The sequence below is a fragment of the Hordeum vulgare genome, chromosome 4H (genome assembly GCF_904849725.1).
Source record: "Hordeum vulgare subsp. vulgare chromosome 4H, MorexV3_pseudomolecules_assembly, whole genome shotgun sequence".
In the NCBI taxonomy this organism is placed as follows: Eukaryota; Viridiplantae; Streptophyta; class Magnoliopsida; order Poales; family Poaceae; genus Hordeum; species Hordeum vulgare.
In genome coordinates, this window is record NC_058521.1 from 24455850 (window position 1) to 24480470 (window position 24621).

The following is a 24621-nucleotide window of genomic DNA, read 5'->3' on the forward strand; positions in this document are numbered from 1 at the left end:
CGCAAGGCTCCAAGGCCATGGGGGAAATCCTTTGCATATTTTCCTAGGAAGTCCCTTAAGGCGTAGCCGTAGCAAAAGGATTCCTGGTGCCGTTGCTGAGAAGTATCAAGCAACACTCCTATTTCTGGCGCCGTTGGAAGGTCTTTTGTTGCAGTCGCAGACTTCGGTTCCGAGAAACTTGTCAAGACGTGTAGTTTTGGCCAATTGTGGCTAGTTTTCTATGTGATTACTCAATGATTTTGGGTCCCGCTACGGTCCGAACGTCCGGGGAACCCCGGGATCCGGTTACGGGGAACTTGTCAAAACTGACAAGAATAGGCCAAAACGTCCGGGGAACCCCAGGATCTGGTTATGGGGAACTCATCAAATCTCGAAGTCTTGGCCTATTATCGCCAGATTTCTATGCGAGTACTCACTGATGTTGGTTCCTGCTGCGACCCGAACGTTCGAGCAACCCCGGGATCCATTTCCGGGGTACTCATCCAAACATATTCCAGCCAGTTTGCATATTCTAGCCAGTTTTCTATGCTATTACTCAGTCATTTTGTGTCCCGCTGCAATCCAAACATTGGTTAAACCCCACGGTCCAATTAAGGGGAACTCGTCAAAACTCGCAGATTTGGCCTGTTCTAGCTAGTTTCTTTACTATTACACAATGATTTTGGGTCCCGGGGTGATCCCAACGTTCACGGCCTATCCTGGCCAGTTTTCTATGCGATTACTCATTGAGTTAGGATCCAGCTGCGAACCGAACGTTCGGGGAACCCTGGGGTCCGGTTACGGGGAACTTATCAAAACTCGCAGTTTTGGCCTATTCTTGTTAATTTCTATACTACTCCCTCCGTCCTAAAATAATTGTCTCAAGCTTAGTACAATTTTGTATTAGAGCTAGTAGAAAGTTGAGACAGTTATTTTGGGACAAAGGGAGGATTACTCACTGATTTTGGGTCCGGCTGCGATCTGAACGTTTGGGGTACCCCAGGGTTCGGTTACGGGGAACTCGTCAAAACTCAGAATTTTGGCATATTCTCGCGAATTTTCTATGCTATTACTCACTGATCTTGGGTACCGGGGCTATCCGAACGTTCAAGGAGCCACGGGTTTGGTTACGAGGGACTTCTCAAGATGCGTTGTTTTGGCCAATTGTGCCGAGTTTTCTATCCAATTACTCAATGATTTTGGGTCTCGCTGCAATCCGAACGTTCGGGGAACCCTAGGATCCGGTTACGGGGAACTCGTGAAAACTCGCAATATTGTATATTCTCGCCAGTTTTCTGTGCTATTACTCACTCATTTTGTGTCCCACTGCAATCTGAGCATTGGTTCAACCCCGCGGTCCGGTTACCGGGAACTCATAAAATCTCGTAGATTTTGCCTCTTGTCGCTAGTTTTCTTTACTATTACCCGGGGCGATGCGAACGTTCAGGGAACCCCGGGATCCAGTTACGAGGAACTTTTCAAGATGCATAGTTTTGGCCTATCCTAGCCATTTTCTAAGTGGTTACTCATTGAGTTAGGATACCACTGCGATCCGAACATTTCGGGGTATCCCGGGGTCCAATTACGGGGAACTCGTCAAAACTCGCAGTTTTGGCCTATTCTTGTCAGTTTTCTACACTACTACTCACTGATTTTGGGTCCCGTTGTGATCTAAACGTTTGGGGAACCCTGGGGTCCGGTTACGGGGAACTCGTCAAACTCACAATTTGGCCTATTCTGTCCAATTTTCTACGCTATTACTCACTGATTTTGGGTCTGGGGGCTATCCGAACATTCTGGCAGCCATGGGTTCTGTTACAAGGTACTTGTCAAGATGTGTAGTTTTGGCCAATTCTTGACAGTTTTCTGTGCAATTATTCAATGATTTTTGGTCCGACTATGATCCGAATGCTTGGGGAACCCCAGGATCCGGTTACGGGGAACTCGTCAAAACTCGCAATTTTGCATATTTTGGCCAGTTTTCTATGCTACAACTCACTCATTTTGTGTCCCGCTGCAATCCGAACATTGGTTGAATCTTGCGGTCCGGTTACGGGGAGCTCATCTAAACTCGCATATTTTGCCTGTTGTGGCTAGTTTTCTTTTTTATTACTCATTCATTTTGTGTCTCGCTGCAATCCGAACGTTGGTTGAACCCCACGGTCCGGTTACGGGAAACTCGTCAAAACTCACAGATTTGGCCACTTCTGGTTAGTTTTCTTTACTATTACTCAATGATTTTGGGTCACGGGGTGATCCGAACGTTCAAGGAACCCTAGGGTCCAGTTACGAGGAACTTGTGAAGGCACGCAGTTTTGTCCTATACTAGCCAGTTTTCTACGTGATTAATCACTTTGTTAGGATCTCGGTGCGATATGAACATTCGAGGAACCCCGGGGTCCGGTTACAGGGAACTCGTCAAAACTCGCAATTTTGGGCTATTCTAGCCAATTTTCTATACTATTACTCACTCACTTCGGGTCCCGGGGCTATGGGTTCGGTTACGAGGAACTTGTCAAGATGCTTAGTTCTGGCCAATTCACGCCAGCTTTCTTTGCGATTACTAAATTATTTTGGGCCCACTGCGATCCGAACGTTCAATGAACCCTAGGATACAGTTACGGGGAAATCATCAAAACGCGCAGTTTTGGCCTATTCTACCAAGTTTTCTATGCGATTACTCACTCATTTTGGGTCCCACTACGATTCGAACATTCGAGGAACCCCGAGGTCTGGTTACGAGGAACTTGTCAAAACTCGATGGTTTGGACTATTCTTGTCAATTATCTATGCTATTACTCACTGATATTGGGTCCCGCTACGATTTGAACGTTTGGGGAACCCCGGGGTAAGGTTCCGGGGAACTCGTCAAAACTTGCAATTTTGGTCCATTCTGGTGAAGTTTCTACGCTATTACTCACTGATTTGAGTCCGAGGACTATCCGAATGTTTAGGGAGCCAGGGTTCGGTTACGACGAACTTGTCATGATGCATATTTTTGGCCGATTGTGGCCAGTTTTCTATGCAATTACTCAATAATCTTGGGTCCCCCTACGATCCGAACGTTCGGGGAACCCAGGATCCGGTTACAGGGAACTCATCAAAACTGAAAGTTTTGGCCTATTCTAACCAGTTTTCGGTGTAATTACTCAATGATTTTGGGTCCCGCTATGATCTGAACATTCGGGGAACCCCAAGATCCGGTTACGAGGAACTCGTCAAAACTCACAGATTTGGCTTGTTGTGGCTAGTTTTCTTTACTATTTCTCGATGATTTGGGGTCTTGGGGCGATCCAAACTTTCAGGGAACCTCGGAGTCCAGTTACGAGGAACTTCTCAGGACATGTAGTTTGGCCTATCCTCGCCAGTTTTCTATGCGATTACTCACTGCGTTAGGATCCCGCTGCGATCCAAACGTTCGAGGAACGCCGGGGTCCAGTTACGGGGAACTCATCAAAACTCATAGTTTTGGCCTATTCTCATCAATATTATGTACTATTACTCACTCATTCTGGATCCCGCCGTGATCTGAACGTTTGGGGAACCCCGGGGTCGAGTTACGGGAAACTCGTCAAAACTTGCATTTTTAGCCAATTTTGGGTCCCGGGGCTATTCGAACATTCTCGGATCGAGGGGTTCGGTTACGAGGAACTTGTCAAGATGCGTAGTTTTGGCAAATTCTGGCCAGTTTTCTATGTGATTACTCAATGATTTTGGGTCACGTTGCGAACCAAACGTTCGGGGAACCCCAGGTACCGGTTATAGGGAACTCGTCAAAACTCGCAGTTTTGGCCTATTCTTGCAAGTTTTCTATGCGATTACTTACTAATTTTGGGTCCCACTATAATTCCAACATTCGGGGAAACCCGTGGTCAAGTTATGGAGTACTCATCAAAACTCACAATTTTGCCAATTATAGCCAGTTATCTATGCTATTACTCACTCATTTTGTGTCACGCTGCAATCCGAACATTGGTCGAACCCCGCTCTCCGATTATGGGAAATTCATCAAAACTCGGAGATTTAGCCGATTCTAGCTATTTTTCTTTACTATTACTCAATGATTTGGGTCCTGGGGCGATCCGAACGTTCACGGAACCTTTGGGTCCAGTTATGGGGAACTCGTCATAACTCACAACTTTGGCTATTCTTGTTAGTTTTTTATACTATTACTCACTCATTTTCGGTGCCGCTACGATCTGAACCTTTGGGTCCGGTTACGGGCAACTCGTCAAAACTCGCAATTTTGGCCTATTCTGGCCAATTTTCTATGTTATTACTCATTGATTTTTGGGTCCCGCAACTATCCGAACGTTCACGGAGCCACGAGTTCGGTTACGAGGAACTTGTCAAGATACGTAGTTTTGGCCGATTCTGGCCAGGTTTCTAGGGGATTACTCAATGATTTTGGGTTCTGCTGCGATCCGAACGTTGGGGGAACCCCAGGATCCAGTTACGGGGAGCTCGTCAAAACTCGTAGTTTTGCCTATTCTGGCCACTTCTCTATGCTATTACTCACTCATTTCGTGTCCCGCTGCAATCCAAACATTGGTTGAAACCCGTGGTCCGGTTACGGGAACCTCGTCAAAACTCAAAGATTTGGCCTGTTCTCGCGAGTTTTCTTTACTATTACTCAATGATTTTGGGTCCCGGGGCGATCCGAACGTTCAAGAAACCCCTAGGTCCAGTTACAAGGAACTTGTCAAGACGCGCAGTTTTGGCCTATCCTGGCCAGTTTTCTATGGGATTACTCACTTAGTTAGGATCCCGCTGCTATCCGAACGTTCGGGGAACCCCGGGGTCCGGTTACGGGGAAGTCGTCAAAACTCGTAGTTTTGGCCTATTCGTAAGTTTTCTATGCTATTACTCACTGGTTTTGGGTCCCCCTGCGATTTGAACATTTATGGAACCCCGGGGTCCGGTAACGGGAACTCGTCAAAACTCGCAATTTTGGCCTATTCTGGTGAAATTTCTAGGCGATTACTCACTGATTTTGGGTCCCGGGGCAATCCGAACGTTCAGGGAGCCACGTGTTTGGTTACGAGGAACTTGTTAAGATGCATAGTTTTGGCCAATTCTGGCAAGTTTTCTATGAGATTACTCAATGATTTTGGGTCCCGCTACGATCCAAACGTTCGGGGAACCCCAAGATCCGGTTATGGGGAACACGTCAAAACCCACAATTTTGCTTATTCTGGCCAGTGCTCTATGCTATTACTCACTCATTTTGTGTCCCACTTCAATCCAATCATTGGTTGAACCCCACGGTCAAGTTATAGGGAACTCGTCAAAACTCGCAGATTTGGCGTGTTCTGGCCAGTTTTCTTTACTATTACTCACTAATTTTGGGTCCCGAGGCGATTCGAACATTTAGGGAACCTGTCGGTCCGGTTACAAGGAACTTGTCAAGACGCGTAGTTTTGGCCTATCCTAGCTAGTTTTCTATGCGATTACTCACTGAGTTAGGATCTAGCTACGATCCGAACGTTCAGGGAACCCCGGGGTTCGGTTACGGGGAACTCCTCAAAACTCACAGTTTTGGCTTATTCTTGTCAGTTTTCTATACTATTACTCACTGATTTTGGGTCCTGGTGCAATCTAAACGTTTGGGGAACCGGCGGTCCAGTTACGGGGAACTCGTCAAAACTCGCAATTTTGGCCTATTCTGGCCAATTTTCAATGCTATTACCCACTGATTTTGGGTCCCGGGGCTATCCGAACATTCAGGGAGCCTTGGGTTCGGTTACGAGGACCTTGTCAAGATGCGTACTTTTGGCCAATTTTGGCCAGTTTTCTATAAGATTACTCAATGATTTTGGGTCCCGCTGCGATCCAAACGGTCGGGGAACCCTAGGATCCGGTTACGTGGTACTCGTCAAAACTCGCAATTTTGCCTATTCTGGCCAGTTTTGTATGCTATTATTCACTGATTTTCTGTCCCATTGCTATCCAAACATCGGTTGAACCCCACAGTCCGGTTACGGGGAATTCGTCAAAACTCGCAGATTTGGCCTGTACTTGCCAGTTTTCTTTACTATTACTCAATGTTTTTGGGTCTCGGGGCGATCCAAACGTTCAAGGAACCCCAGGATCCAGTTACGAGGAACTTGTCAAGACGCGCAATTTTGGCCTATCCTGCCCAGTTTTCTATGTGATTGCTCACTTAGTTGGGATCCCGCTGCGATACGAACGTTCGGGGAATCCCAGGATCCAGTTACGGGGAACTCATCAAAACTCGCAGTTTTGGCCTATTCTTTCACTTTTTCTACACTATTACTCACTTATTTTTGGTCCCGCTGCGATATGAATGTTGGGGAATCCTAGGGTCCGGTTACGGGGAACTCATTAAAACTCACAATTGTGGCCTATTCTCACCAATTTTCTATTCTATTACTCACTCATTTTCAGTCCCGGGGCTACCGGAACATTCAGGGAGCCATGGGTTCGGTTACGAGGAAATTGTCAAGATGCGTAGTTTTGCCAATTCTGGCCATTTTTCTATGCGATTAGTCAACGATTTTGGGTCCCATTATGATCCGTTCGTTCAGGGAATCCCAGGATCCAGTTATGTTGAACTCGTCAAAACTCGCAAGTTTGCCTATTCTGGGAAGTTTTCTATGCTACTACTCACTCATTTTGTGTCCCGCTGCAATCCGAACATTGGTTGAACCCCACGGTCCGGTTACGAGGAACGCGTCAAAACTCGCAGATTTGGCGTGTTTCGGCGAGTTTGCTTTACTATTACTCAATGATTTTGGGTCCCGGGGCGATCAGAATGTTCAGAGAACCCTTGGGTCCAGTTACGAGGAACTTGTCAAGACGCGCAGTTTAGGCCTTTCCTGGCCAGTTTTCTATGTGATTACTCACTCACTTAGGATCGCGCTGTGATCCGAACGTTCGGGGAACCCCGGGGTCCGGTTACGTGGAAATCATCAAAACTCACAGTTTTGGTCTATTCTTGTCAGTTTTCTATGCTATTACTCACTGATTTTGGGTCCCCTGCGATCTGGGCGTTTGGGGAACACCGGGGTCCAGTTACGAGAAACTCGTCAAAACTGCAATTTACGCCTATTCTGGTAAATTTTCTATGCTATTACTCAGTGATATCGAGTCCCGGGGCTATCCGAACATTCACGGAGCTAGGGGTTCGGTTACGAGGAACTTGTCAAGATGCATACTTTGGCCAATTCTGGCTAGTTTTCTATGCGATTACTCAATCCTTTTGGGTCCCGCTGCGATCCAAACGTTCGGGGAACCCGAGGATCCGGTTATGAGGATCCGATCCAAACATTTTGCCTATTCAGGCCAGTTTTCTATGCCATTACTCACTGATTTTGGGTCCCACTATGATACGAACGTTTGGGGAACCCCAGGAACCAGTTACAGGGTACTCGTCAAAACTCGCAATTTTGCCTATTCTAACCAGTTTTCTATGCTATTACTCACTCATTTTGTGTCCCGCTACAATCCGAACATTGGTTGAACCCCGCGGTCTGGTTATGGGGAACTCGTCAAAACTCGTAAATCTGGCCTGTTCTGGAGAGTTTTCTTCACTATTACTCAATGATTTTGGGTCCAGGGGAGATCCGAATGTTCACGGAACCTCGGGGTCCAATTACGAGGAACTTGTCAAGGCGCGCAATTTTGGCCTATCTTGGCCAGTTTTCTATGCGATTACTCACTCGGTTAGTATCCCACTGCGATCCGGACGTTCGGGGAACCCTGGGGTCAGGTTTCCGAGAACTCGTCAAAACTCGCAATTTTGGCCTATTCTTGTCAGTTTTCTATACTATTACTCATTGATTTGTTTCGGTATAGCTAAATTATATATGTTGGTAACCGAAGGTTGTTCGGAGTCCTAGACGAGATCCCGGACGTCACGAGGGTTTCCGGAATGGTCCGGAGATGGAGATTGATATATAGGAAATATCCATTTGGCTTCCGGAAGGTTTTCTGGCATTACCGGTAAAGTGCCGAGAATGACGAAGGGGTTCCGGAGTTCTATCGGGAGGGGCCACTCACCCGGGAGAAGGCCAAAAGGATCCCAACGGTGGCGCACCAGCCCCTAGTGTGCTTGTGTCCAGCCCAAGAGGTCCTAGGTCGGCCAAAGTATGAGAAAAAGGCAGGGAGAGGTGGCCAATCCAATTTGGGGAAGGGGGACACCTCCTTGGAAGTGGAGTTGGAGGAGGACTCTGTTGAGGAACGTTGCATGGGAAACAAAAAAATTCCTACGCACACGAAGACCTATCATGGTGATGTCCATCTACGAGAGGAGATTTGAATCTACGTACCCTAGTAGATCGCACGGCAAGAAGCGTTAAGAAATGTGGTTGATGTAGTGGAACGTCTTCACGTCCCTCGAACTGCCCCACAAACCGTCCCGCAATCCGTCCCACGATCTGTTCCGATCAAGTGCCGAATGGACGGCACCTCCGCGTTCAGCACACGTACACCTCGACGATGATCTCGGCCTTCTTCATCCAGCAAGCAAGACGGAGAAGTAGATGAGTTCTCCGGTAGCGTGACGGTGCTCCGGTGGTGGTGATGATCTACTCCTGCACGGCTTCGCCCGAGCTCCGCAGAAATCCGATCTAGAGGTAGAACTATGTGGTCTAGAGTTGAGTTGCACGTAGCAAAAGTTGTCTCAAATCAGCCCTAAAATACCACTATATATAGGAGGGCGGGGGAGGTGCTTGCCTTTAGGGCCAAGCCCTCAAGGGGTGCCCGGCGCTAGGAGGAGGAGGACTCCTCCTCCAATTCGGTTTGGGGAAGGAGGAGCCCTCCTCTTCCTTCCCACCTCCCAATTTTACTTTTCCTTTTCATTTCTTTTTGGTATTTCTTTAAGTGGCGCCATGGGCCCCTTGGGATGACTCCACCAGCCCACTAAGGACTTGTGGCGCCACCCTATGGCCTTGGGCTCACTCTTGGGTGGGTGGGCCCTCCCGTTGAACTCCCGAAACCCATTCGTCACTCCCGATACACTACCGGAATTGCCCGAAACTTTCCGGTAACCAAATGGAACCATCCTATATATAAATCTTCGTTTCTGGACCATTCCGGAAACTCTCGTGACATCCGTGATCTCATCCGGGACTTCGAACAACATTCGGTAACCACACATATAACTCAACTATACTAAAAACATCGCCGAACCTTAAGTGTGCAGACCCTGCGGGTTCGAGAACTATGTAGACATGCCCCGAGGCACTCCTCAGTCAATATCCAATAGAGGGACCTGGATGCCCATATTTGATCCAACATATTCTCCAAAGATCTTATCGGTTGAACCTCGGTGTCTAGGATTCATATAATCTCGTATGTCACTCCCTTTGTCCTTCGGTATGTTACTTGCCCGAGATTTGATCGTCGGTATCCGCATACCTATTTCAATCTCGTTACCGGCAAGTATCTTTACTCGTTCTGTAATACAAGATCCCGTGACTTACACTTAGTCACATTGCTTGCAGGGTTTGTGTGTGATGTTGTATTACCGAGTGGGCCCCAAGATACCTCTCTGTCACATGGAGTGACAAATCCTAGTCTTGATCCATACTAACTCAACGGACACCTTCGGAGATACCTGTAGAGCACCTTTATAGTCACCCAGTTACATTGTGACGTTTGATGAACACAAGGTATTCCTCCGGTGCCAGTGAGTTATATGATCTCATGGTCATAGGAACAAATACTTGACACGCAGAAAATAATAGCAATAAAACGACACGATCAATATGCTACATTCATAGTTTGGGTCTAGTCCATCACATGATTCTCCTAATGATGTAATCCAGTTATCAAGTGACAACACTTGCATATAGCCAGAAAACCTTGACTATCATTGATCAACTGACTAGCCAACTAGAGGCTTGCTAGGAACATTGTTTTGTCTATGTATCCACACATGTATCTGTGTTCTCATTCAATACAATTATAGCATGGATAATAAATGATTATTTTTAAACAGGAAATATAATAATAACTATTTATCATTGCCTCTAGGGCATATTTCCAACAGACTCCTCTCTCTTGCGTCGGCCGAAACCCTAGGGTTTCCGTAGGGCCCCGCGCCTCCCTCCCTCCTATATATAGTGGAGGGGAGAGGTGCTTTTGGCACTCAAGCCAAAGTGCAGCCCTCCTCCCGTCCACAACTTTGACACCCCGTACCTAGTTACGTCCGGCACGGCGAAGCCCTGCAGGAGTAAACTCGACCACCATCACCGTCACGCCGTCGCACTACCGGAGAATTCAGCTACCTCTTCGCCCCTCTTGCTGGATCAAGAAGGCGGAGATCCTCACCAAGCTGTACGTGTGTTGAACGTGGAGGTGAAGTGCATTCGATACTAGATAGGGAAGGAGATCGTTGGACGAATTGTGATCAGATTGTGAATACGTTCGACTAGATCAACCGCGTTTCTTAACGCTTCCCACTTAGCGATCTACAAGGGTACGTGGATCCGATCTCTCCTCTCGTAGATGATCATCACTATGATAGGTCTTCGTGTGCGTAGGAAAATTTTTGTTTCCCATGCAATGTTCCCCATCAATAGCATCATGAGGCTTCTCGCAAAATAGCAAATATTACGGTGGGTGAACAAATTACTATCGAGCAATTGATAGAACCGCGCAAAATCATGACGATATCTAAGGCAATGATCATACATATAGGCATCACGTCCGAGACAATTAGACCGATACTTTCTGCATCTACTACTATTACTCCACACATCGACCGCTATCCAGCATGCATCTAGTGTATTGAGTCCATGACAAACAGAGTAACGCCTTAAGCAAGATGACATGATGTAGAGGGATAAACTCAAACCAATGATGAAAACCCCATCTTTTTACCCTTGATGGCAACAACACAATGCGTGCCTCGCTACCCCTTCTGTCACTGGGTGAGATCACTGCACGGTATGAACCCAAAACCAAGCACTTCTCCCATTGTAAGAATCGTAGATCAAGTTGGCCAAACAAAACCCACAACTCGAAGAGAATTGAAAGGATATGAAATCATGCATATAAGATTCATATAAGATCATAAGAAACTCAAATAAGATTCATAGATAATCTGATCATAAATCAACAATTCATCGGATCTCGACAAACACACCACAAAGAAGATTACATCAGATAGATCTCGATGAAGATCATGGAGAACTTTGTATTGAAGATCCAAGAGAGAAAAGAAGCCATCTAGCTACTAGCTATGGACCCATAGGTCTATGGTGAACTACTCACGCATCATTGGAGAGATCATGGTGTGGATGAAGAAGCCCTCTGTATTCGAAACCCCCCTCCGGCAGGGCACCAGAACGTGCCCGAGATGGGATCTTGCGGAGACAAAAGCTTGCGGCGGCGAAAAAGTGTTTTCGTGGATCTCCGGATTTTTTCTCGGATTTTAGGGAATATTGATACGTCTCCAACGTATCTATAATTTTTTATGGTTCCATGCTATTATATTGTCAACTTTGGATGTTTTATATGCATGAATATGCTATTTTATATCTTTTTTGGGATTATCCTATTAACTTAGTGCCAAGTACCAGTTTCTGTTTTTTCCGTGTTTTTGGCCCATTTTCAGACGGAGTCCAAATAGAATGAAACTTTACGATGATTTTTTTGGACCAAAAGAGACCCACGAAGCTTTGGGAGAGGGCCAGATGGGCCACGAGGGAGTCACAAGCCGCCGTCGCAAGCCTCTGTAGCCACCAAAAACCAATCTGGAGACCGTTCTGGCACCCTGCCGGAGGGGGAATCCATCTCCGGTGGCCATCTTCATCATCCCGGCGATCTCCATGACGAGGAGGGAATAGTTCTCCCTCAGGGCTGAGGGTATGTACCAGTAGCTATGTGTTTTATCTCTCGCTCTCGTGTTCTTGAGATGTCTTGATCTCGATGTATCATGGGCTTTGCTACTATAGTTGGATCTTATGATGTTCTTCCCCCTGTCCCTCTTGTAATGAATTGAGTTTCCCCTTTGGAGTTATCTTATCGGATTGAGTCTTTGAGAACACTTGATGTATGTCTTGCACGTGTCTATCTGCTGTGATCAACTTGCGGGTTTGTGACAATTGGGAACCTATGCATATGGGTTGGCACACGTGGATTCATGTGAGTACTTGATGTATGTTTTGGTGATCAACTTGCGGGTTCGTGACATTGGGAACCTATGTACAGGGGTTGGCACACGTTTTGACTCTCTGGTAGAAACTTTGGGGCACTCTTTGAAGTTCTGTGTGTTGGTTGAATAGATGATTATGAGATGGTGTGATGCATATCGTATAATCATGCCCACGGATACTTGAGGTGACAATGGAGTATCTAGGTGACATTAGGGTCTTGGTTGAAATGTATCTTAAGGTGTTATTCCAGTACGAACTCTATGATAGATCGATCAGAAAGAATAACTTTGTGGTGGTTTTGTACCCGACAATAATCTCTTCGTTTGTTCCCCGCTATTAGTGACTTTCGAGTGACTCTTTGTTGCATGTTGAGGGCTAGTTATATGATCCAATTATGTTATCATTGTTGAGAGAACTTCACTAGTGAAAGTATGAACCCTAGGCATTGTTTCCACGCATTGCAATACCGTTCGCGCTCACTTTTACCATTTGTTACCTTGCTGTTTTTGTAATTTCAGATTACAAAAACCTTTATCTACCATCCATATTGCACTTGTTTCACCATCTCTTTGCCGAACTAGTGCACCTATACAACTTACCATTGTATTAGGTGTGTTGGGGACACAAGAGACTCTTTGTTATTTGGTTGCAGGGCTGCTTGAGAGAGACCATCTTCACCCTACGCCTCCCACGGATTGATAAACCTTAGGTCACCCACTTGAGGTAAAATTGCTACTGTCCTACAACCCTCTGCACTTGGAGGCCCAACAACGTCTACAAGGAGAAGGTTGCGTAGTAGACATCAAGCTCTTTTCTAGCGTCGTTGCCGGGGAGGCTAGGTAAGCGGCGCTAACATCCCATCAACGAAGCTCTTTTCTGGCGCCGTTACCGTGGAGGTTAGCGCTTGAAGGTATATCTTTAGATCTTGCAATCGATCTTTTTGTTTCTTGTTCTTTCGCTAGAAAACTACAAAAAATGGAATTAAGGATGCCTCATATGCCCCATCTTTTCAATGTCTTTCGTGAGCATGATGGGAAGGAAAATTGTGCTCAAGTGCTGGAAGAAGAATTACATAGAATGCTTGGCATAGAATATGTGAATGATGAGCATGATTGCAATGTTGTTAGCATGAATTCTATGAATACCCATGATGCTAATGATATGCAAAGCCACAAGCTTGGGGATACTATATTTGATGAAGATGATGTTTTTAGTTCTTCCACGTTGAATGATCAAAATCATTTTGATGAAAGCATGCCCCCTATCTATGATGATTATTATGAGGATACTTATGCTTTAAAGAATAGGGATGATAAAACGTGTCATACTCTCGAGAACCCCTTTGCTAAACCTTTCTTTTTCATTGTGGACACAATTTGTAGTGCTCAAGTCTTTTACGATACTCCCACTACTATTCTTGAGAATAGATTTCCTTATGTGGAGAGTAGTAAAATTTCTAAGCTTGTAGATCATGAAAAGAAAGCCTTAGGTGCTGGTTATATTGTTGAATTCATTCATGATGCTACTGAGAATTACTATGAGAGAGGATCATATGCTTCTACTTATTGCAATAGTATCAAGCTTCCTCTCCATATGTTGAAATTTTTGAAGCTATGCTTGTTTTGCCTTCCTATGCTAGTTGATTCTTGCTCCAATAAATTGTTTGATCACAAAATACCTATGCGTAGGAAGTGGGTTAGACTTAAATGTGCTAGCCATTTGCTCCATGATGCTCTCGTTGTGTTTCAATCCTTACCTTTTATGTGAGCATCATTGAAACCAATGCCTAACTAAGGGCGTTAAACGATAGCGCTTGTTGGGAGGCAACCAAATGAATAAATTTTTATTTGCTTTTTGCTTCCTGTTTTGTTTTCTCCACACCATCATAATTCTGTTATGATCGTGTTTTTTGTGTTTCTTTTCGCGTTTTTTGTGTTTCGTGTTTTTTGTGTTTCTTTTCGCGTTTGTGCCAAGCAAAACCGTTATGATTAGTCTTGGGGATGATCGTTTGGTCATGCTGGAAAAGACAGAAACTTTCTGCTCACGAAAAGAATTTTCATTTTTTTGTCTGTAAGAGATTTTGAGTTGATTCTTTTTGCTGCTGATTGCTATGCAAATTCTTCAGACTGTCGTAATTGTTCAGAATTTTTCAAGTACAGAGGTATACGAAATATACAGATTGCTACAGACTGGTCTGCTGTTAACAGATTCTGTTTTTGTTGAGTTGGTTGCTTATTTTGATGAAACTATGGATAGTATCGGAGGGTATTAGCCATGGAAGATTGAAAATACAGTAACCCAACATAATCATAAGTAGAATTTAAGTTTTCTACAGTACCTAAGGAAGTGGTGGTTTTCTTTCTCATACTAATGTTATCACGAGTTTTTGTTTAAGTTTCGTGTTGTGAAGTTTTCAAGTTTTTGGTGAAGTTCTTATGGACAAAGAGATAAAGAGTGGCAAGAGCTCAAGCTTGGGGATGCCCAAGGCACCCCCAAGAGATTCAAGGATGCCGTAAAAGCCTACGCTTGGGGATGCCCCGGGAAGGCATCCCCTCGCTCGTCTTCAATCCATCGGTAACGTTACTTGGGGCTATATTTTTATTCACCACATGTTATGTGTTTTGCTTGGAGCGCTTGTATCGTAGGAGTCTTTTACTTTTGTTGTTTCACAATCTTACATGCTTCACACCTAGAGAGAGAGACATGCACTCACCGGATTTTGTCGAGCTTCACTTATATCTTTTGGTAGACAATTCAGCTCACATGTGCTTCACTTATATCATTTGAGCTAGATACTTCTGCTCTATGTGCTTCACTTATATCTTTTAGAGCACAGTGGTGCGTGCCTTGGTAGTTGATCCATGCTTTGAAACTAGTCTCAAAAGGGGTAGTTATCCAAAGGGATACGGAAACTTCCACCTTCATGTGCATTGAATAGTTAGAGAAGTTTGATTCATCTCAATTAGTTTTGAGTTGTGGTTTTGGTAATATTGAAGTCATGCTAGTAAGGTGTTGTGGATCTAGAAATACTTGTGTTGAACTTAGTGATTCCCATAGCATGCACGTATGGTGAACCGCTATGTGATGAACTCTGAGCATGATTAGTCTTTTGATTGTCATCCTTTGCGTGGCGGTCGGGATCGCGCGATGGTTTATACCTACCAACCCTTCCCCTAGGAGTATGCGTTGAATGCTTTGTTTCGATTACTAATAAAACTTCTGCAACAAGTATATGAGTTCTTCATGACTAATGTTGAGTCCATGGTTTAGATGCACTTTCACCTTCCACCATCACTATGTTCTTAGTGTCGTGCAACTTTCGCCGGTGCACAAAACCCACCATTAGCCTCCCTCAAAATAGCCACCATACCTACCTACTATGGCTTTTTCAAAGTCATTCCGAGATATATTGCCATGAAAATACCACCATGACATGTGCCACCACGTCTACATTGCCATTGCATGATCGTAAGATAGCTAGCATGATGTTTCCATTAATGTCTATGCCATGCTAGATCGTTGTCACGGTACACTACCGAAGGTATTTCAGATAGAGTCATCATTTCTCTAAGTTTTGAGTTGAAAGTGTGATGATCATCATTGACGGAGCATTGTCCCATCTGAGGAAATAAAAGAGGCCAAAGATGCCCACCCAAAAAAAAGAAGAGGCCAAAGAGCCCACAAAGAAATATAAAAAATGAGAGAAAAAGAGAGAAGGGACAATGCTACCACTTTTCCACACTTGTGCGTATTAAGCACCATGATCTTCATGATTGAGAGTCTCTCGTTTTGTCACCACCATATACCTAGTGGGAAATTTTCATTATATAACTTGGCTTGTATATTCCAATGATAGGCTTCCTCAAAATTGCCTTAGGTCTTCGTGAGCAAGCAAGTTGGATGCACACCCACTAGTTTTCTTTAAGAGCTTTCACATACTCTTAGCTCTAGTGCATCATTTGTATGGCAATCCCTACTCATTCACATTGATATCTATTGATGAGCATCTCCAGAGCTTATTGATATGCCTAGTTAATGTGATCATCTTCTCCTTTTTTGCCTTGCAACCTCCACCACACTCCACACCACTTATAGTGCTAAAACCATGGCTCACGCTCATGTATTGCGTGAGAGTTGAAAAGGTATGAGAAAATAAAGGTGTGAAAACAATTACTTGGCCAATACCGGGGTTGTGCATGATTTAAATTCGTTGTGCAATGATGATAGAGCATAGCTAGACTATATGCTTTTGTAGGGATAACTTTCTTTTGGCCTTGTTATTTTGAAAGTTCATGATTACCTTGCTAGTTTGCTTGAATTATTATTGTTTCCATGTCAATAGCAAACTATAGTTTTGAATCTAACGGATCTGAACATTCATGTCACATAAGCGGAGTTACAAAGGACATCTATGCTAGGTAGCATGAAAGCATAAAAAATTCATTCTTTATCACTTCCCTACTCGAGGACGAACAAGAGTTAAGCTTGGGAATGCTTGATACGTCTCCAACGTATCTATAATTTTTGATGGTTCCATGCTATTATCTTGTCAACTTTGGATGTTTTATATGCATGAATATGCTATTTTCTATCTTTTTTGGGACTAACCTATTAACTTAGTGCCAAGTGCCAGTTTCTATTTTTTCCGTGTTTTTGGCCCATTTTCAGACGGTGTCCAAATGGAATGAAACTTTACGATGATTTTTTTTAGACCAAAAGAGACCCCCGAAGCTTTGGAAGAAGGCCAGATGGGCCACGAGGGAGTCACAAGCCCTCACGCCGCCACCACCCCCTCCGGTGGTGGCGCGCAGGCTTGAGACCTCCTCGTAGGCCCAACTGACGCTATTCCACCGCCATAAATTCCTATAAATTCAGAAACCCCCAAAAAGAAACCTAGATCGGGAGTTCCGCCGCCGCAAGCCTCTGTAGCCACCAAAAAACTATCTGGAGCCCGTTCTGGCACCCTGCCGGAGGGGGAATCCATCTCCGGTGGCCATCTTCATCATCCTAGCGATCTCCATGACGAGGAGGGAGTAGTTCTCCCTCGGGGCTGAGGGTATGTACCAGTAGCTATGTGTTTTATCTCTCTCTCTCGTGTTCTTGAGATGTCTTGATCTCGATGTACCATGGGATTTGCTACTATAGTTGGATCTTATGATGTTCTTCCCCCTCTCCCTCTTGTAATGAATTGAGTTTCCCCTTTGGAGTTATATTATTGGATTGAGTCTTTGAGAACACTTGATGTATGTCTTGCACGTGTCTATCTGCTGTGATCAACTTGCGGGTTTGTAAAAATTGGGAACCTATGCATATGGGTTGGCACACGTGGATTCATGTGAGTACTTGATGTATGTTTTGGTGATCAACTTGCGGATTCGTGACATTGGGAACCTAAGCACAGGGGTTGGCACACGTTTTGACTCTCTGGTAGAAACTTTGGGGCACTCTTTGAAGTTCTATGTGTTGGTTGAATAGATGATTTTGACATTGTGTGATCCATATCGTATAATCATGCCCACGGATACTTGAGGTGACAATGGAGTATCTAGATGACATTAGGGTCTTGGTTGATATGTATCTTAAGGTGTTATTCTAGTACGAACTCTATGATAGATCGATCAGAAAGAATAACTTTGTGGTGGTTTCGTGCCCGACAATAACCTCTTCGTTTGTTCCCCGCTATTAGTGGCTTTGGAGTGACTCTTTGTTGCATGTTTAGGGCTAGTTATATGATCCAATTATGTTATCATTGTTGAGAGAACTTCACTAGTGAAAGTATGAACCCTAGGCCTTGTTTCCACGCATTGCAATACCGTTCGTGCTCACTTTTACCATTTGTTACCTTGCTGTTTTTGTAATTTCAGATTACAAAAACCTTTATCTACCATCCATATTGCACTTGTTTCACCATCTCTTCGCCGAACTAGTGCACCTATAGAACTTACCATTGTATTAGGTGTGTTGGGGACACAAGAGACTCTTTGTTATTTGGTTACAGGGTTGCTTGAGAGAGACCATCTTCATCCTACGCCTCCCGCGGATTGATAAACCTTAGGTCACCCACTTGAGGGAAAATTGCTACTATCCTACAACCCTCTGCACTTGGAGGCCCAACAATGTCTACAAGGAGAAGGTTGCGTAGTAGACATCAAATATATAGGCGAATGAGCTAGGGCAGAGGAGGCCCAGGGGGCCCACAATCCTGGGAGGCACGGCCCCCCTGGCCGCGGCTAGAGGGCTTGTGGGGTCCCTGGTGACCCTCTGCCTTGGTTCTCAAGTCTCCTGGTCGTCTTCTGTTTCGGAAAAAATCTTTTCGGAAGTTTTATTCCGTTTGGACTCCGTTTCAAATCCTCCTCTGAAAAGGGTCAAAAACACGGAAAAACAGGAACTCGCACTTGGCACTGAGTTAATATGTTAGTCCCAAAAAAGATATAAAAAGCATACAAAACATCCAAAGTTTTTCAAGATACTAGCATGAAACCATCAAAAATTATAGATACGTTGGAGACGTATCAAGCATCCCCAAGCTTAACTCATGCTCGTCCTCGAGTAGGGAAGTGATAAAGACTGAATTTTTGATGTGGAATGCTACCTAGCATAGTTGTCCTTTGTAACTTCTTTCATGTGACATGAATGTTCAGATCCGTAAGATTCAAAACAATAGTTTGCTATTGACATGGAAACAATAATACTTCAAGCAAACTAGCAAGGTAATCATGAACTTTCGAAATAACAAGGCCAAAGAAAGTTATCCCTACCAAATCAAATAGTCTGGCTATGCTCCATCATCCCCACACAACTAATTTAAATCATGCACAACCCCGGTATTGGGCAATTAATTGTTTTTGCACTCTTACTTTCTCAAATCTTTTTCAACTATCATGCAATACATGAGCGTGAGGCATGGATATAGCACTATAGATGGAATAGTGTGGTGGTGGTTGTGAGACAAAAAAAGAGGAGATGGTCACATTGACTCGGCGTATCAAAGGGTTATGGAGATGCCCATTAATAGATATCAATGTGAATGAGCAGGGATTGCCATACGAAGGATGCACGAGAGCTATAAGTATGTGAAAGCTCAAAAGGAGAACTAGTGGGTGTGCATCCAACTTGCTTGCTCACGAAGACCTAGGGCAATTTTGAGGAAGCCCATCATTGGAATATACAAGCCAAGTTATATAATAAAGATTCCCACTAGTATATGGTGGTGACGAAATGAGAGGCTCTCAATCATGAAGAACATGTTGCTATTATGAAGCACAAGTGTGGAAAAAGATAGTAGCATTGTCCCTTCTCTCTTTTTCTCTCTCTTTTTTTGGTCTCTTTGGCCTCTCTTTTTTTTGTGTGAGCAACTTTGGCCTATTTTTTTATTTCCTCACATGGGACAATGCTCTAATAATGATGATCATCACACTTTTTATTTACTCATAGCTCAAAGCTTAGAACGATGGTGACTCTATAGGAAATGCCTCCGGCAATGTACCGGGATGTGCAATGATCTAACTTGGCGTATGACGTTAAAACATCTCGCTAGCTATCTTACGATCATGCAATGACAATATGAGAGTGACGGCACAAGTCATGAGACGGAACAGTGGGAGTTGCATGGCAATATATCTCGGAATGGCTATGAAAATGCCATAGTAGGTAGGTATGGTGGCTGTTTTGAGGAAGGCATATGGTGGGTTTGTGCACCGGCGAAAATTGCGCGGTACTAGAGAGGCTAGCAATGGTGGAAGGTGAAAGTGCATCTATACCATGGATTCACATTAGTCATGAAGAACTCACATACTTGTTGCGAAAGTTTTTATTAGTAATCAAAACAAAGTGCTAAACGCATACTCCTAGGGGAGGGTTGGTAGGTGTAAACCATCACGCGATCCCGACCGCAACACAAAGGATGACAATCAATAGATCAATTATGCTCCGACTTCCTAACATAGCGGTTCACCATACGTGCATGTTACGGGAATCATTAACCTCAACACAAGTACTTCTAGATTCACAACACCCTACTAACATAACTCTTAATATTACCAAATCCACGTCTCAAAACTAATTGAGAGGAATCAAACTTTTCTTTCTACTTAATGCACATGAAGATGGAAGTTTTCGTATCCTCTTTGGGTACCTATCACCTTTGGGACTACTTTCATAGCACAAACCAACTACCAAGTTACGCACCGTCGTGCTCTAAAAGATCTAAGTGAAGCACATAGAGCAAAATTATCTAGCTCAAAAGATATAAGTAAAGCACGATGAGCATTCTAGAAAAATCACGATGAGTGCATGTCTCTCTAAAAAGGTGTGCAGCAAGGATGATTGTGACACAACAAAACGAAAAGACCCCTACGATACAAGACGCTCCAAGCAAAACACATATCATGTGATGAATAAAAATAGAGCTCCAAGTAATGTTACCGATGGATTGAAGACGAAAGAGGGGATGCCTTCCCGGGGTATCCCCAAGCTTAGGCTTTTTGGTTTCCTTGAATTTGGATTGGGATGCCTTGGGCATCCCCAAGCTTGATATCTTTCCACTCCTTATCCCTTTGTCCATGAGAACATCACCCAAAACTTGAAAACTTCACAACACAAAACTTAAACAGAAACTCGTGATATCATTAGCACAAGAAAACAAACTACCACCTCTTTAGGTACTGTAGAAAACTTGATTTCTATTTATATTGGTGTTAGATTATTGTATTCTCACTTTTCCATGGCTATTACCCCCGGATACTATCCATAGTTTCATCAAAACAAGCAACCAACTCAACAAAAACAGAATCTGTCAAAAACAGACCAGTCTGTAGAAATCTGTATACTTCGTATACTTCTGGTACCTCACAAATTCTGAAAAATTACGACTGCCTGGGCAAAAGGCATATCAACCAGCACCAAAAAGAATCAACTCAAAAGCTCTGTCTGAATAAAAATGAAAAATAATTTCGTGAGTGAAAAGTTTCTGTCTTTTTCCAACGGGATCAAACAACCATCACCAAAACTAGTCATAAAGGTTTTGCTTGGCTAAAGCACAAAAAGAAACACAAAAAACACAATAATAACAGAATTATGATGGTGTGGATGCAACAAAACAGAAAGAAAAAGATAAATTCATTTGGTTGCCTCCCAACAAGCGCTATTGTTTAACGCCCTTAGCTAGGCATTGCTAATTCAATGATGCTCACATAAAAGATAGCAATCGGACACGAAGAGAGCATCATGAAACATGTGAAAAACATATCTGTGTCTAACATACTTCCTATGCATAGGCATTTTATAGGAGAAAAAATTGGCAAGACAACCAATAGTTACCAAATGCAAGGAAGAAGAAAGAGAAAATAGCAATCTCAACATAACGAGAGGTAATTTGGTAACATGAAAGTTTCTACCACAATATTTTCCTCTCTCATAGAAATTACATGTGGGATCATAATCAAATTCAACAAAATAGCTGTCACAAAGGATATTATTTTCATGATCCACATGCATGCAAAGTTGACGCTCTTCAAAAATAGTGGGATTATCATCAACTAAAGTCATGACTTCTCCAAACCCACTTTCAATATTATTGCAAATATCATTGCAACAAGTAGTGGACATAGCAAAACTAGCATCCCCAAGCTTAGGGTTTTGCATATTTTTAGCATGATTGTCATTAATAGAATTTATAATGAAATCATTGCAATCATGCTTTTCATTCAAGGATCTCTCGTGGATCATTTCATAAATTTCTTCATCACGATTTTCAGGTTCACGCATCTCAAGCAAAACTCCATAGAGAAAGTCAAGTGCACTCAACTCACTAACAATTGGTTCCACATAAGTGGATCTCTTAAAGAGATTAGCAAGTGGGTGAGGATCCATATCACTAGATTTTCAGCAAGCGAAGATGCAAGCATATTGAAGGCACATAGCACACAAGCAAAGGAAAGGCAAACGAAAAAGGCAAAAAAATGTATGTTTTGTTTTCCAGAAGTTGGGGAGAGGAAAACGAGAGGCAAAAAAGTAAATGCAAGAGATGAGTTTGCGACACTTACTTGGATGAGTTCTTGACATGATCCTCTCCCGCAACAGCGCCAGATATCCTTCTGCTACTTCTCAAACAACAGCGCCAGAAATTGGCACGTTGACGGAGACTTGGCTTGTGTTGGATTTTCCCTTGAAGAGGCAAGGGTGATGCAGCACAGGAGCAGTAAGTATTTCCCTCAGTTTGACAACCAAGGTATCAATCCAGTAGGAGAATCTCGTCAAGTCCAGAGTACATGCGCAAACACAAAAGAGCTTACACCCAACGCTATAAACGGGTTGTCAATCCCTTCAAGACTGGTTGCAGAGTGAGATCTGAAGGCCGAAAGTGCAACGAAGTAAAAGTGTAAGGCTGAAAATATGGTGTGAAGTAGACCCGGGGGCCATAGTGTTCACTAGAGGCTTCTCTCAAAATAGCAAATATTACGGTGGGTGAACTAATTACTGTCGAGCAATTGAAAGAACCGTGCAAAGTCATGACGATATCTAAGGCAATGATCATACATATAGGCATCACGTCCGAGACAAGTAGACTGATACTTTCTGCATCTACTACTATTACTCCACACATCGACCGCTATCCAGCATGCATCTAGTGTATTGAGTTCATGACAAATAAAGTAACGCCTTAAGCAAGATGACATGATGTAGAGGGATAAACTCAAACCAATGATGAAAACCTCATCTTTTTACCCTTGATGGCAACAACATGATGCGTGCCTCGCTAGCCCTTCTGTCACTGGGTGAGGTAACCGCACGGTATGAACCCAAAACCAAGCACTTATCCCATTGCAAGAATCGTAGATCAAGTTGGCCAAACAAAACCCACAACTTGAAGAGAATTACAAGGATATGAAATCATGCATATAAGAGATCAGAAGAAACTCAAATAAGATTCATAGATAATCTGATCACAAATCCACAATTCATCGGATCTCGACAAACACACCGCAAAATAAGATTACATTGGATAGATCTCCATGAAGATCATGGAGGACTTTGTATTGAAGATCCAAGACAGAGAAGAATCCATCTAGCTACTAGATATGGACCCGTAGGTCTATGGTGAACTACTCACGCGTCATCTGAGAGATCATGGTGTTGATGAAGAAGCCCTCCATATCAGAATCCCCCTCCGGCAGGGCACCAGAACGTGCCCCAGATGGGATCTTGCGGAGACAGAAGCTTGCCGCGGCGGAAAAGTATTTTCGTGGATCTCCTGATTTTTTCTGGGATTTTAGGGAATATATAGGCGAAGGATCTAGGGCAGAGGAGGCCCAGGGGGGCACAAGCCTGGGAGGCGCGCCCCCTGGCCGCGGCTAGGGGGCTTGTGGGGTCCCTGGTGACCCTCTGCCTTGTTTCTCAAGTCTCTCGATCGTCTTCTGTTTCGGAAAAAATCTTTTCGGAAGTTTTATTCCGTTTGGACTCCGTTTAAAATCCTCCTATGAAAAGGGTCAAAAACACGAAAAAAACAGGAACTAACACTTGGCACTGAGTTAATCGGTTAGTCTCAAAAAAGATATAAAAGGCATACAAAATATCCAAAGTTTGACAAGATAATAGCATGAAACCATCAAAAATTATAGATATGTTGGAGACGTATTAGCGGCCCGGACCAACATTACTCGTACGCTTACGAGAGACCGGTTTCATTGACTAACATGCAACTTGTTGCATAAAGATGACTGGCTGGTGACTGTTTCTTCAACTTTAGTTGAATTCGATTTGACCGAGGTGGTCCTTGAACAAGGTTAAATAGCAATTTGCATTTAACCGTTGTGTCTTTGCGTAAGTAAGATGCGATCATACTAGATACCCATAGCAGCCACGTAAAACATGCAACAACAAATTAGAGGACGTGTAACTTGTTTTTGGAGGGTATGTGTTGGGGATGTTATCCCGTTATAAGACCCGCCCTATGAGGTCGGGTCAGAAATATGGCGGCTCTATCTCCATGATCAATATGGGCCGTTATCTGAGAAGCGAATGGCGCCATATGTATGCTATGAAGGGATGGTTGGCCCAAGACTCGAAGAAGGCGACTTACGGCCCACATGAGGAAAGAGTCACGTGAACTTTCCTTGCATAAGAGACAAGGCGAGTTGGAGGTAGACCGGCTCACGAATTGTAATGAGAGTTGTACTATTGTAAACCTAGAGCCCCGATATGTATATAAGAGCGAGTCTCTAGGGTTGATTGGGTTAAGTTAACATCAATCGAGAGCTAGGTCAGGCGAATCCGCACCCTTGTAATCGATTTCCACAGCAATATACACATAGCAGGATGTAGGCTTTTACCTCAACCTAAGGGGCCGAACCTAGGTAAACTTCTCTCCCTTTCCCGATCAACCCCTTTGAGTCGCCACATAGTTGTGATGGCTTCACCACTAAGTCCTTTCACGAGGATATCTCTGTTGGGTAACGTAACATAAATTCAAAATTTTCCTACGCATATTCAGATCTTCCTATGGAGAGACCAGCAACGA